Source organism: Aricia agestis, chromosome 8 (assembly GCF_905147365.1).
Source record: "Aricia agestis chromosome 8, ilAriAges1.1, whole genome shotgun sequence".
Classification (NCBI taxonomy): Eukaryota; Metazoa; Arthropoda; class Insecta; order Lepidoptera; family Lycaenidae; genus Aricia; species Aricia agestis.
The window spans coordinates 1,036,595-1,051,907 of NC_056413.1; the positions used below are offsets into that span (position 1 = coordinate 1,036,595).

General features: G+C 37.0%; 1 protein-coding gene and 1 long non-coding RNA gene across 2 annotated transcripts in view; one reads left to right on the plus strand and one right to left on the minus strand.

The window, feature by feature from the left end:
- The window catches only part of LOC121729731 (neuroligin-4, X-linked), a 108,277-nt gene that overhangs the window by 71,773 nt on the left and 21,191 nt on the right, over positions 1 to 15,313 (minus strand). The window lies entirely within an intron of this gene.
- Positions 441 to 7,172, plus strand: LOC121729732. The gene is made up of 3 exons (XR_006035998.1): positions 441 to 500; positions 6,405 to 6,408; positions 7,161 to 7,172. It is a non-coding gene; the product is annotated as an uncharacterized LOC121729732 (long non-coding RNA).

A 15,313-nucleotide genomic window follows, 5' to 3' on the forward strand; every position in this document is an offset into this window, starting at 1 on the left:
AATAAAATACTTTTTCCATGCATGAGCAATTACAACAATAACTAGGTGATAAATCACAGAAATATTGCATGCTCCATGAATATTGTGTAGAACTGTAATAACATTTAAATTTTTGAAATATTAAAATTTATAAATTATTTTCTGCATCTATAATTATTAAAATAAGAATTTTAACTCTGAACCGATTTGGATACTTCTAGTCAAGAAATATGCGTCAAAGTCCAACGAAGGTTTTTTTTAATAATGCTCTTGTCCCTGATTTTTATTCGAGAGATTTATGTTCTTAATACAATTTATACTGTCCTATGTCTACACAGTACACAATTATCTTCTTCTGTTAATAAGTACTATTTACTCCTTTTATTATTTTAACACAATAAAGCAAAAAATCTTCCCTATTTTTCTTATCTTTTACAATTTCCTTTATGCTGTTAATATTTATTTCTACTCCTATTTTCATCTCCAGATCATATTTTGGCCTCGAGTATATTGGGCATTCTGTTAGAAGATTAGGCACATTTTCTATTTTACTAGTTTACCCTAGTTTACCGTTAGTCCCACGTGTGCCTTGTCCCAGAACAGAGATATCTCTCTGTTCTGGTTCAAGGCACACGCGATGTTCTTTTTAGTTTGTAAGGCAACCTTATTCATGGTTCCGGCGCTGCACACGGCCTCGATTGCCGCCCTTGAATCGCTGTAGATTCCGATTTTGTGATCCAACGTATCAAGAGCGACTTTCGAGGCCCTGCTCAGTGCAAGAAGTTCCGCCTGATAGACTCTGCAGTAGTCTGCAAGCTTGAGCTTAAGGTGTCGCGTTTCCCGATCCCCTGTCCATATTGACAATGCTGCGCCCACCTTACCCTCAAGCTTACTACCATCCGTGAAGATTTTTATCGGAATGTTGGTATCGTCTATCTCGCTCTGGTCCATCAGGCAGGTGTAGCCTAATCGTTGTATTTGTGCAGGGTGTTATTAAACGTTTCCACCGTTTTGATCTCCAAGTCCCGGATAATTTATTAGGAGCGAAGTGATACAAAGTTCACCGGATCATCTAGTAATCAATAGAAATCAGTTAACTTTCATCATTTCTGTTCCAAATAACTATAACTAAATTAAATAATGTTAGGTAATATTCCGCAGGAGATAGTGTTAATCAAATGCAAATTCCTTAGTCGAGATCATTTCACTGTCGAGTGTCGACGCAGGCATCTTCATATTACTAGAACACCAAGGCTCGTTTCACATCACAAGGGGAAATGAATATAATTTAATATTTCATACCTTATAAAGGCATAAAATAAATAATATAATGCGTAAAAAATTATAAATATGAATAAAAAATATAGTACACAGAACTAAAGTTCAAAGCGTTAAGCAAGCATAAAATGTTACTAAAGTATTCATTCAATGTCACAGGATAAACTTCTACGAAAATCACTAATTCATCGTTCATATTTTTTTCACATAAATTCACAAGCTATTTGATATCAAAAATGATAATATCCTCGCAGGAGCACCCGAGGAACTTCTATTTTTAGTTACCGTATGCGGAAAATATCAAAAGTAAACCATAAAAGTTGGTAAAAGAGTTCAAAAATAATAATAAAAGTACCGAAATAAAAATAATAATAATATTTATTTATAGTTTAAGTTCCAATTCATGTAGATTTAAAGGTGTTGCTCTAGATTTGTATGTGTAAACAAAAAACAAGCAAAAAAGCAAAAACTACAAACCAATTTGCCGCTTACAACACAACAAACAATTGAACGCAAAGCGCAAGAAATCAATACCTCAATTATTTCACACTCAACATACAAAAGCAACAATTCACAATGCGTCTTTCGCTCGTTGTGAATGAGGCATTGCAGTGAATGTCATTTGTCACGACATTCAGGACTAACCAGAACAAGGACTGGGACAGAGGAGGGAAATTGCAGGCTTTTATACGTCACTCAACGCCACTTGTACAGTGTCAATGTCAAAGACGTCTTTGTGTCTGCGTCTCAGTCTTGATTTTATTGTGTCTACGACTTGAGACTTTATAGTCTTACAAGTCTTGGCGCTTTGATTTGCAATATTGCTTAAATGGAGTTTATGATTGGAATTTTGTTGGAAATAATTACTGAATATTTCTCAATCTGTCGTAGAGCATTTTTATTGCAGCACTCAAGTTGAAATTGAATTTAATTAATTATTCCTTGTGACTAGACCTACAATAAGAGTTTTGTGATACTAGTAGTGTCACAAAACCTTTATTGGTTATATAATCATCAGGGCTCATAAATATAAAGCAGCTGTCATTTAAAAGAACATCCTAATGTATTTTTTTTATTATGTTTATTGTCTTTTTATGTTGTTTCTGGGCACGAATTAAAATGAACCTTTTAGCTGTAAGACTCCAGAATGATGACCGGAAAGTAAATAATAAAAACAGACGGTTACACGATAACTCAGTCTGGATCAGTCTCAGACTGATGGATTGAACTGATGCCAGATCGACCGTGTAACCATCTCTTAAGGTGACAGTTAAGCATTTTTTTGAAAATAGGGTAGCTTAGAATCCTTAGTTTTCAAATTCAATTATATTATATCCAAACTATATTCTATAAACAAGACTTAGTGATACTATTAATAAAAGTCTAGCAAGGCGAGTATTAAACGGAATATTAACAGCGATCCATAATTTGATTCCACCGAAGCTCTGTCTGGTTTGCAAATTATCCAATGTAGACAATGACGAGCAATATTTGAGGGAAATTTATACCAAGACCAAGGATTACAATATTCGAGCTATCATTACTGAATTCAGGCTGCAGGATTTTGAGTAAGGATTTCTTATAGTTTTTAAGATATAAAAAAGTCGTAGACATCTTCATGTCGTGCGTGGCATGTACCTATATATTATAGATGACACAGTGAATTTTATACAAAATTATTATGTTCTTATTTTCTTACCTTACAAACCTTCCCCGCACTTCCACGAATATTTGAAGACTTAAATTAGAAAAATTGTTTTTTGCGGGACTAACAAAATCATAATTATTACACACCCCTTTATATCATGTACACATTGTATAATCATGTACACATTGTAATATTACAACCTGTAATAAATGTGCAATGCAATACAATGTTAACAATAACGCACCGTCCAAATGTACAAACTTTTCATTTATTACAGTTTTAATGTGCCGTAAGTATATTTGGAGCATGAAGTCGTAACTTGCGATGTATAGATTTATCCCCTCCATTTGTTCTAGTTGGCTTTGCTTAGGATTAATATTTATAGTCCAACAAAGAGAATATGTAGTACTGAGTGCTTTCAAGAGTTACTTTGTGATCTGACTTAAGTCTTGGAGCATATTCTGCGAGAGGAGAATTTAGCTTTTCATGACTTTGCTTTTAGTTATTAAAAGTATTCGTGTTATAAGATATACTATTATTATGACAGTCAGCACCAAAAAATAGTCGCTGTTAATCATTAGTGTTCTAAGATCTAACCCACAATTTTTTGTTGTTAAATTTTGAATGCAGTCTTGTTCTAAATCATCTAAAGAACGTGATTTTTTGTGGGTTAGTACTCGAATGCTTAACAGCATCAAAATAAGGTTTATGTACTTGTCAATAAATTTGAAGTAGATTCTATTACTTTGTACTAAATTATTTTGATACGATTCTGCAACTTTTTTCTACTCAATAAAAATTACTCACCATTCACACTTTATGCAATTCCTTTTAAGCGAAACTAGAATCAATTTCAAAGAAAAACATCGAAAGTGTGACGGGAAAAAGTTGATTGATACAAAAGTGCCATCCAGAACCCTCTAGCGATCAAAGCATAGAACCGATTCAATAGTAAGGACCGAATTACGTATGCTGAATACAACGTCCGTGATACGTGTCCCATGTGAAATATACGCATTGAAGGCGATGCTGTTATGATCATCTCTCAAGAGATTAAGAGGATAGTAAGTACCGCATACAAGTACAGTAAAACCACACACATGGAAGAATATTTGAGTGGTAGCGGAAAATTTCCGGAATATTGTTATTAAACATGGGGTAATTCCTGTAGTAAGATACTATTTAACTTAATAAAATAATTATGAAGTAAGTTTCAAGTTACAAAAAGGTCGTAATCCTAAAATATTGAACAAGATAAAAAGGATGATAAGGATACGTATAGAGGAATTACTAAGTTAATCTCAAGTTACAAAATGTATGTGAGCGCAAATAATTATCACGAAGACGTGAACCCCTGGGGCATTATATTTCAATAAACTCTAAACTTCGCGATCAGAGATATAGAGAAGGAGACCGTTAAATCAACTTCTAAGTTTTAATCCCGATCACTTTCGAGATTGCTGACACAAACGAGAAAATTCCAGTGAAATGGCGATAAAATTTTATTCCCGACGGTATAATAGTGTTTTAACGCTCGCCCCCGAGCGTTTCAACATTACCGTTAATAAACAGTCCACTAACATCATCCCGCCGGCCGACCTCAATTATGGACCTACACGAACTTTTTCTTCGCGCAGCGGTTGTTTTATTGCCTACGTTTCGTAGTTGGCTTCTATCTAGGTTGCTTTTAAATTAAAACCCAACGTATTGTCCATTTCAACAGGAAACTTCCCGTAGTAGGTTTTGCTCTCAGGAAATTGCGACCTCAGCTCTGCCAGTGAATCTTCTAGCGAATCTCACCTCTATTCTACATAGAACAGGGCGAGCGCTTATATTAAGTAGCTCGGATAAAATATTCTTAAAGTCGCTCCTGCTGTTTGAGAATTACACTACTCCTTTGTAGGTTTCAAATTGTCTGTGCCGCTTTAAAATATAGCGGGTGAAACGGGGCGTGAAAAAAACACGGATACCTAGATTGCTCCTATCAACGCAATGGAAACAATTCCACATTTCTTTGTATTTGTTACGAAAGAGCTGCGGATGAATGTAAAAAACTCTCTGAGTCTTCTATTTTTAAATTTTTACAAACACCAAGTCTTACCAATTGTTCTTTTTGAACTTGAATTCTTGAGGCATTTTGATTGTGCATGTAGCATTACTGAACGCAAGTAACAAAGTAAACGATTCTTGTGCCAAATATTGTCCATAAGCCCATCTTTTATTAACAATGATAAAATCCAAACGATTTCAATCCCCAAAATAAAGCAACAAGCTTAAATAAAGTACGCAACAAAGGTTGAAAAATATCAGTCAGTTAATACAACGGGACAAAGTCGGTAATGAAAATGATTTATATATCTCGTTGTGCCGTCCTGATTGGCGGGTTTTTATCTCTTTTTTGACCCTTTTGATTTTTCTTCTGGAGCACCGGAAAGGCTTTGTCTTTGACAACAATGGGAGCGAGTAATCTGGAACATCATCTCAGTTACGAATTTCGTAGATTGTAAGTGACATGAATAACTAATCAAAGAGTTGGCCTTTGTTTTGAGTATTGCAAATATGTGCTCAGATTTTGTATAATCAATGAATATAATAAGTTATTGTTTATTTAAATCAGGATTCTGAAATTTTTGACGCCGTAAAGTGTGCAAAAAAAGAATTTATTAAATAAGTTTTTTCTATAGTTTATTAATACGCTAATTACTTAAATATTATAAATTTGAAAGTGTGTCTGTCTGTCCATCTGTCTATCAGTTACCTCTTCGCGCCCAAACTGCTGAACTGATTATTCTGTAATTTGACATCACAGAAAACCGGCGTGAAACAGCGCTTGCGCTGTGTTTCGCCGAGTGAGTGAGTTTACCGGAGGCCCAATTCCCTACCCTATTCCCTTTCATATCCTCCCCTTCTCCCTTCCCTTCCCTTCCCTACCCTCCCCTATTACCCTATTAAAAGGCCGGCAACGCACCTGCAGCTCTTCTGATGCTGCGAGTGTCCATGGGCGACGGAAGTTGCTTTCCATCAGTTGACCCGTTTGCTCGTTTGCCCCCTTATATCATAAAAAAAATATACTCGGAGTCCTGGAAAGGACAAAGGATATTTTTAGTCTCGAAAAAATGTACGATTCCCGGGCGTATGAATTTTGGCGCAACGGAGTTGCTGGCGACATCGAGTATGAAATGTTACAATTATGGATTTTAAATTAAATATATTATTAAAATGTTCGTGGCGCAATGCGTCGTCACTAAATAAAATATCTAAGTTATCTCTAAAAAGATGCTTATAATATGGGTTTACAAGTTGACGTTTAGCTCATGTAGGCGAATTTGTTGCCCCTAAAATTTTTAAGCTCTATTTGAAAGTTTGTGATTGATCGGGGTTACAAGTTTCGGTACATTTACGCTTGCACAGGGTAAATTGAGCGCTAGTTACGAAGAAATAGTAAAAAAGCTAACCTTAAATTTATTTAACTCGGCGTCATGTTGGTTTGGTCTGTGAGACCCGTCACATTCTTAACAGCTGGAGCTGTCGAGTTGTACTTTGCATCCCAAAAGATATAATAAATTAATATTATTATATTGTTATTAAAAATATATTTTTTTATTAAAAATCTAAAACCACCATTAATATTTTTGTTTATAAAGGATTTTTATAATTTTTATTTTTATTTATAAATAAATGGGTCTGTGAAACCCACGTCAACATCCGAGTGACACTTTTCCACCCCATGACGCCGGGTTAAACATATCGGCCTAATAAAAGTTTCAATTTTAATTGTTACTGCTTCTAAAAACTATAATATTTTAATAATATTATATTTTTATGTTCAGTAGAGAATTAAGCACAAAAGACCATGATTTTGCTTTGCATCTATTCACGATTGTACTGTGTATGTGCAGTATTTCAAGACATAAGTTAAGACATTACGTGTACCTAAGTAATGTCCTTCGTGTGTGTAAGTCGTGACAGTCGACACGGTTAATCAAGTTTCGACCATATCCCTTTGTGATAAAGTTCACAATCGGTGCACCTGTATGCAGTGACAGTAAATGAAAGCAAGACACGGAACATCCTTATCTGAAAGGGTTGTCGCACACTTGACATCGAACATCGTCCAATTAGCCGTACTATTCGTAGGTTAATTACTAGCTGGATGTTTTGACTACTGTCAATTTTCTCCAGTCATGGGTATGTTCCAAAATACAACGTGAAATTTTAGTGGTTGTTTTCCCGCAGTAAAATGATTATATCTTAGTAGTACAATAGATTTGTGAAGTTTTTTTTTGTGCCAATATATACATCTATACATAGGTACATATAATAAATAGTACATACTGGGTTAGTATTCTAGCCAGTGCTATTGGGTAGACCTTTGGTGCGCAACCCCGGGTGGAGGCGTATTATACGGACGCCGCACTCGTACGGTGAAGGAAAACATCGTGAGAACAGTGCGTTTTTCGCGTAACTTTCTGCCGCGCACTGTAAAACTCTGGAACGAACTGTCACCAGCAGTATTTCCGGACCTATACGACCTGCAAACCTTCAAGAAAAGAGCGTATTCCCTCTTAAAAGGCCGGCAACGCACCTGCAGCTCTTCTGATGTTGCGAGTGTCCATGGGCGACGGAAGTTGCTTACCATCAGGTGACCCGTTTGCTCGTTTGCCCCCTTATTTAATAAAAAAAAAAGAGGAAACCCGCACATGGTTGGTCCCAGACGTATTGTGCGAAAGACGAAAGTGTGACTATTTGTCTGTCTTTCTGTTAACCCATCACACCCAAACCGCTGAACAGATTTTTCTAAAATTTGGAGTTTTTGTATGGAATATGGATATACTTTGAGTCCTAAAAATGGATGGTCCCGGCGTGATAAACGATGACACAACTGAGTTGCGAGCGTCATCTTACATTTAGTGTAGAGTAAAATTTCAATATACTTTTATTTTTCTAATTAAATACTACTACTGATATTTGATATAATAATAAAAGAGTTTCCATGTGTTATAAATAATACGTCACACTTGCCCTAGTAGACAAGTGGCAAGCGATTATCGTAAACGCTAACAAAATGTATGCGATTTGATATAAGTCATCGCTTCGCTAGCGAATACTAATGTCAAATCCTATACATTTTGTGGCGTTAGCGTTGGCGTTTACGATAATCGCTTGCCGCTTGTCTAGGCCCTCAGATCAGTTAATGGTGTAACATTCAACACGTCAGGAGCACTAGTATGCACTAGATTACATTTTGGAACGTAATATGCAATACCTTTTCGACCTCTGTGGCTCAGTGGTGAGCGCGTCGGTAGCTCAAGCCGGGGGTCGCGGGTTCGAATCCCGCCGACGGAACAAAAAAGTTTTCAATGTTCCCGGGTCTGGATGTGTATTAAATAAGTGTATGATATAATAAAAATCTTAAATATATGTATAGTATAAATAAAAGTATTAAATATATTTCCGTTGTCTGGTACCTGTAACACAAGTCCTTTAGGTACTTAGCATTGGGCCAGACTGACGTGGTGTGAAGCGTCCATAGATATTATTATTATATTATTATTATTATTAATATTATAATCACGGTCACATATTCAGTCCGTGTATGAGCCTAATCAAAGCAGTAATTATTATGTCAATAATGTAACTCTAGTTACGAACAATTTTCACGTGCAAGCTCGTAAATTCATTTGAAAATATGTTTTTGTCCTACAATTAACATTGACAAATGATTTCGACCTTATGCAAATATTAATAAGGTTGATAAGTAACGAGCATACCTTCGTAATTACTTTTAGATCTGTGTCGGCGATACGACTTTATGAAATGCTTTATTTTTGTTTATTGTTTTATAACATACGTTTTGTTCCATGTAACAATGAAAGTATGCCATATAATAATTATGTATCTGATAATTTTAATTATTTTAATATTTAAGGAACAGTACAATTAAGGTTCGTACAAAATAAGGAAAATTCCTAACTTTGAAAGGTAGGTTTTTAATAAAAATTCCGGTACTTTTTGGCTAATTTTAATTATAAAATAAGGGAGGAAAATTGGTTTCAAACAGTTAATTGATATCTGGAGGACAAACGTTTTTAGTTAACACAATATAGTGTGAATATTTTTCTCGTCGCTCCTAAACTAGAAAGGTCAATGACCTCTGGTGCCATCAATATACATCCTCTTAGAACGGATTTCACAATCATCTATTTACTAATCATGAATGATTTAATACCAAAATGTAGCTAACAATTAAAAAAAGAATGTCTTCTCTTGCTCATAATTACCGCACCGAGTATCGAATCGGTATCGAGTCGCTATCGTATCAAGTTGGTATCATTAATCGCCGCCCGATTACCGAATGCGTCGTTAATCATCGCACTCCGATTCCGAATCGATACCGGCCCATCATTACCCGAATAAATTGGCTTCTCGGAGTTTTCACAATTTATACGTCTCCGCCCCATCGCAGTGAAAGACCGGTTAATTTATATACCTACTGATTTACGTATTCGAATTTCAAAAGAAAATCGATTTTGAGAGCAACTGTAATTTAAAGTACCGTACGTGTTTTCTTTTGTATAATATTTTATTTATGTAATATACGTGGGACGTACGGTATGTACTATGCGTTACTATACGTGGGAGAGCCATGCTTCGGCACGAATGGGCCGGCTCGACCGGATAAATACCACGTTCTCACAGAAAACCGGCGTGAAACAGCGCTTGCGCAGTGTTTCGCCGAGTGAGTGAGTTTACCGGAGGCCCAATCCCCTAACCCCTATCCTATTCCCTTCCCTACCCTCAACTATTCCCTTCCCTTCCCTTCCCTACCCTCCCCTATTACCCTTTTCCCTCTTAAAAGGCCGGCAACGCACTTGCAGCTCTTCTGATGCTGCGAGTGTCCATGGGCGACGGAAGTTGCTTTCCATCAGGTGACCCGTTTGCTCGTTTGCCCCCTTATTTCATAAAAAAAATGTAGGCATTATTTAAGGCATTGTATAAGTTCTGATAATATGTATTGTAACGACTTAATAATGATATTAATCTGAAAAAAAATATTATTATTATTATTTAAAATATTGTATGAATTGTAAGTGATGTCGTTTTTTGAATGTGTTTGCCAGGGCGTGTGAGATTTTAGTAGGTGGGTGGCTACTGCATATTTTGGGTGCAACGAAAGAACTGATATTAAAAAAAATGTTTCTAGAAATCTGACCTCGACAGATATTTGTATACCTTAGAAAACCTACCTTGTTTCGAGTTTGTAAGTTTTATAGTTTCTGAGAATTTGTGCTTTGTGCATGGTATTTTGCTCCGAAGAAAAGGAATATTGTGTGGAAAATTCAAATTAAAATAAGTTTGAGCTGCTGCTGATGATCTAAACGCTATAACACTAATATTGTAGCCTTTTATAGGTCACAATAAAAAACGTGTATCTAGTTCAGGTCCAAAAATAGAGGTTCACGCTCATTTGGCTCAATCAATACGCGCGGCCGGCGGAACTAACGCGATGAGCTACGGGCTACGGGACGTCAACGTTGCTATTCAATGGTTAAAAGTGCCATAAACTTCAAGTCTCATACAACAAACGCTATTTCAAGTTCAATTCATAAGCGGCATTGGGTTAGGACGGGTAATACGCAACGATATCAAAATACTTAGATACGAGGTCAAAACTGTAGCAATGTTTTTGCATGCAAAATACACGTTCTAATTCTATGGTAATACGTCCCGCAGATGTTTCGGTGACTGTGGCCAGTTTCATTGAAAATAAACCAGTGCGCAGTACTCAAGACACCTTTCTTTTACACTCATAAGTCATAACCCAATGGGACGGACGATTGACACAACTGTCCAGGGATCAAGCGCAGGACCGACTTTTTACATGCCCATTTGACGCACATCTTGAGAGACTTAATCAGATCACCTGACCTGCTTTGTCCTAACCAAACTTGTAAATCTATACTAATATTATAAATGCGAAAGTATATCTGTCTGTCTGTCTGTCTCGCTTTCACGCCAAAACTACCGAACCGATTGTAATGAAATTTTGTATACATATAGTCTAAAGCCTGAGAAAGGACATAGGCTACTTTTTTACTGGAAAAAAGCGTTGTAAGGGGGTGAAAATGCGTAAATTTGTTCAAATTAATTTAGTTCCAAAAATTCAGAATAGATGGCGCCGTGCGTCTCCTACATCGCGCTAACGCTTGCCCAGAAGTCGTTCTATAAGAGGTGACATTATCGTATAGTTAATTTTGTTCGATTGTTATTTCTTTTTTACGTTACTTATTTTTTACGTTATTTATTAAATCAGTAGTCAGTTGTGTAATTGGGGGGCTAAATAAACTTAAAAATTTGGCATAAAATATAAAGATTAATTTAAAAAATTGAAATATTATATGTATGCACACTAATAGGGTTGTTGAGAAAGTGATTATGAGGAAGAGGAGGCAGAGGAGGCAGAGGAATTTTAACGCGCAAATTTAGAGGATGCGGATGACGAAGAGGATATTTTTTGAGGAAGAGGATGCGGATGAGGAAGAGGATGATAGGAAATTATAAACACTAGTGGACACAACCTAAAAGTCTTTGTCCTGTCTATTCATAACTAGGTACATACATTACACAAAAAATAATTAAAAGGGCATTTTCCAGTGGACCCAACTATGAATCTAAACCATTCTCAAAACACACACAATAAAGAAACATCAAAATCGGTCCAGCAATTAAGGAGGAGTTCAGTAACATACACAACACACGCACACAAAAAAGATGGATACGCGACGCACATGCGCAGTGAAATTCCTCATAAATTCCTCTTAAATTTTGAGGAAGCGATAGCGAAAGAGGATTTTTTTATTTTTATTTATGAGGATGCGCTAACGGTTGTGGAACCCAAAATATTGCGGAAGTTCCTCATTATGAGGAAGCGGAAGAGGAATCCTCAGCAACCCTACTGACACTGCACAGCTGTTTTAATTTAAGGGGTACCAGGGTTTTTTATTAAAGCTTTTGACACCAATTTTGTTGACATCGCGCGCTATAAACTGAAGTCCACGCGGACGAAGTCGCGGGCAACAGCTAGTAACATAATAATTTCTAACGCAGGAATTAGACGCGCATTCTCTGAGCTCAGAAACAGGCTCTAAACCACTGGACCGCGGAGGTCTAAAGTGTTACTCTAAACTTAAGGCTTACCAAAATATACTTCAAATTTATATAAAAAAAAGTATCCCAAATACCTCATCGCAAATTGATAAATATAAAAACAATTTGTTTGTATTGAAGCTAAATAAAACGGAATCTGCGGAATAAAAAATTCATTGAAAACTAAAAGCGTCGAGAGTTACTGCTTGTTTATTCGGGATTATTTTGATCGCGAAATGCGTTGGGTTAATACATTTTAATAGAGTCAGCCGTTTGCACAGTTTTATTGCTTAGCAAGGATTTGGATACTAGATAATATTTTTTTAACTCGTTTTGATCAATAGATACTCCCACACCGGTTTCGGTGACGGTGGCCAGTTTCGTTGAAACCAGGCCAGTTACGCAGGAGAAATTTTATAGTGCCCAAGTGTGTGCGCAGTACACAAGTGCACTCTCTGTTCCTTTTACGCTCATGACTCAATGGGACGGAAGACCAACACGACTGGCGAGAGACCAGGCGCAGGACCGACTTTTTACATGCCAATCCGATGCATATGATCCATGCGATCGAAAAATGATTAGAGTTAATAAAATGATTAGAGTTAACTCAGTGTAAAATTCAGTTATACTGAATTGAGATTATCTTAGATCTGCATTACTGTAATACCCACTACTAATAAAATAAATATAATATTATATAATTGATTGTACTGTCGGTTCTTAGTGGAAATTCATTTTAACACAAATAAAACACAATATTACGTGCACGTTTTCCACCATATTCATTAAGAGCTCACCTGACTCTAAAAATCAAACATCGTCCTTCTCTCTTCACACTCACGCCCGTCTTTCATATGCCAGGTGAAAAAGGACGGCGCGGAATCATCGCCGAGTTAGTTTTACTTGAATAAAAGACGAACTATAATGATTATGAAAAAAGTGTTTTGAGCAAATTTAGGTTTGATCAATACCTTTTTAGATATTAAAAAATATTAAAGAAAAGACAGCAAACTTCGAAGATCCAAGCAAAAATGTGTCTAAAACAAGGTTTTTTGTAAAAAAGAAACTATCGAGCATTTTTTGAGTAATCGTGTTTTCGTCTTGAGCATTTAATCTTTATGAACTGAAGTTACTTATTTAAAAAAATCAGTTTTCTAGACCTTACAGATTTTGAGATCTAGGTTAAAGTATGTAGTCAAGTTAGGGTCATATGGGCTCTTAATTACTACTTTAACTTAAACACGACCTGTTTCGAAATAACACCTGATGATGATTTATTTCGAAACCAATCGTGTTTAACTTAAATTTGTAGTAATTAATGAATATAGTGCAAAATAATCAGCTTATAGAGATGCGTTAAGTTTTGTCCGTGTCTGATAAGCTTGAAGACGCAGTTGACAGCGAAAGAAATACCATTGTGAATTAATTACAACATCTATAAAGTGTTTTTAAAGAACAAAGAAAAACACAAATAGACAACTAAATGTTACATTGACTCCTATACAGGGTGACATAAAAAAGCATTCCGCACTCTTATCTACATTCTACGTAATCTAAGACAGTGAAATTAAATGTTGGGGCACTGCCAATTTGTTTGTCACGCTGTCCCGCTGTCTCGCTAATCGTGTACAAGAAACTACGACGTGTTACAATTAGGACATCGAAAACTGCTAACATGTTTATGAAATTATCGTTGTAAGTACACTCGGGTTGTTCTTCAGGCATAATGTTAGTGAATTGTACAATTTCTGAAGTAGGTTACTCTACAGTGACTTAAAATAAGATGAAATTAGTCAGTAAACGAGACAAAAAAGGGATAATATTGGTGGAATCCTAGTATCGACCTACAACTGTACAATTAATATACTTACTATAATATCATCCAAATGTCCAAGAATATTTTTTTGGCATGCAAGATTAATGCTTATCCCAATCGCAATCATATTACAATAAAATTGTTTATCTTGGGAGAGCCATGCTTCGGCACGAATGGGCCGGCTAGCGACTAGCGAAATACCACGTTCTCACAGAAAACCGGCGTGAAACAGCGCTTGCGCTGTGTTTCGCCGAGTGAGTGAGTTTACCGGAGGCCCAATCCCCTACCCTGTTCCCTTCCCTACCCTCCCCTATTCCCTTCCCTTCCCTCCCCTATTACCCTATTCCCTCTTAAAAGGCCGGCAACGCACCTGCAGCTCTCCTGATGCTGCGAGTGTCCATGGGCGACGGAAGTTGCTTTCCATCAGGTGACCCGTTTGCTCGTTTGCCCCCTTATTTCATAAAAAAAAACATCGCACAGACTTTGAAGAAACTCGCAAGTGAACATAAAAATAATTAAAAGACGTGAATAAGTGGACGAAATCTATGTGATACAATAGAAACGTAATTAATATTTCCATCAGGGCCGAGATTACCGGCGCCAAATCCTAATAAGTGTCTAGCGCGATGAAGCCTTTATTTATCTCCCGCTAATACAAGAGGCTCTTGTTACTGGGTGCTCGATGTCACAGAGAAATGGCCAATGGGAAGTTTTATCCATAGTACTACCTATGCAAGACGTAACAAAACTATGTGATAATACTTTCTGTATGACTCTCCTGTTTACTGAGAAAGTGGCAGCGCTGAAAGAGCAACTTTTTTTTAAACTTTTATATTTAGGGCGCTTGCCCATACAAAGCAAAAAATGTAATGTGTCGAGCTAGCGAACGGTCGTGCTCCACGTTACACACGCCGCAAATATTATTTAATTAATATTTTCGCGAATCGCGCGGCACGTTGCCGCTGCACGTGACCATGGCGCTCGTAGCCAACGAGTTGCTGGCGTTTATCCAGCACGCCATCGACACCATGGACGAGGTCAGCATCATGCAGATCTGCAAGTCCTCCTTCACCAGTGAGGAGATTTGCAAGGGGAAGCAGCTGCTGTATGAGACGCTCGGCCAGAGCGCGAACATGCCGTCGCGACGAAGAGACGGAACCGAAAGAAGCGTTCAGGACATCATCTCCCTGCTGAAGCAGACTGATCCAGATGAGGTACCGGCTTTTGTGGCCAAAGAGCTGCACAAGCTGCCGCCCGTCACGTTGGACCACGTCGACTTCGTCAGCCTACTGAAGGACATCAGGTTCCTGAAGGAGGAGCTGACCGGAGTTCGGGGTAGATTGCAGGCGTCAGAAGCTATCATTAGTGATCTACGTAATGAATTATCACATCTAAAAAGTAATCATTCATTATGTAGGTCACCAGCTGACGCCGCATTCGTCACT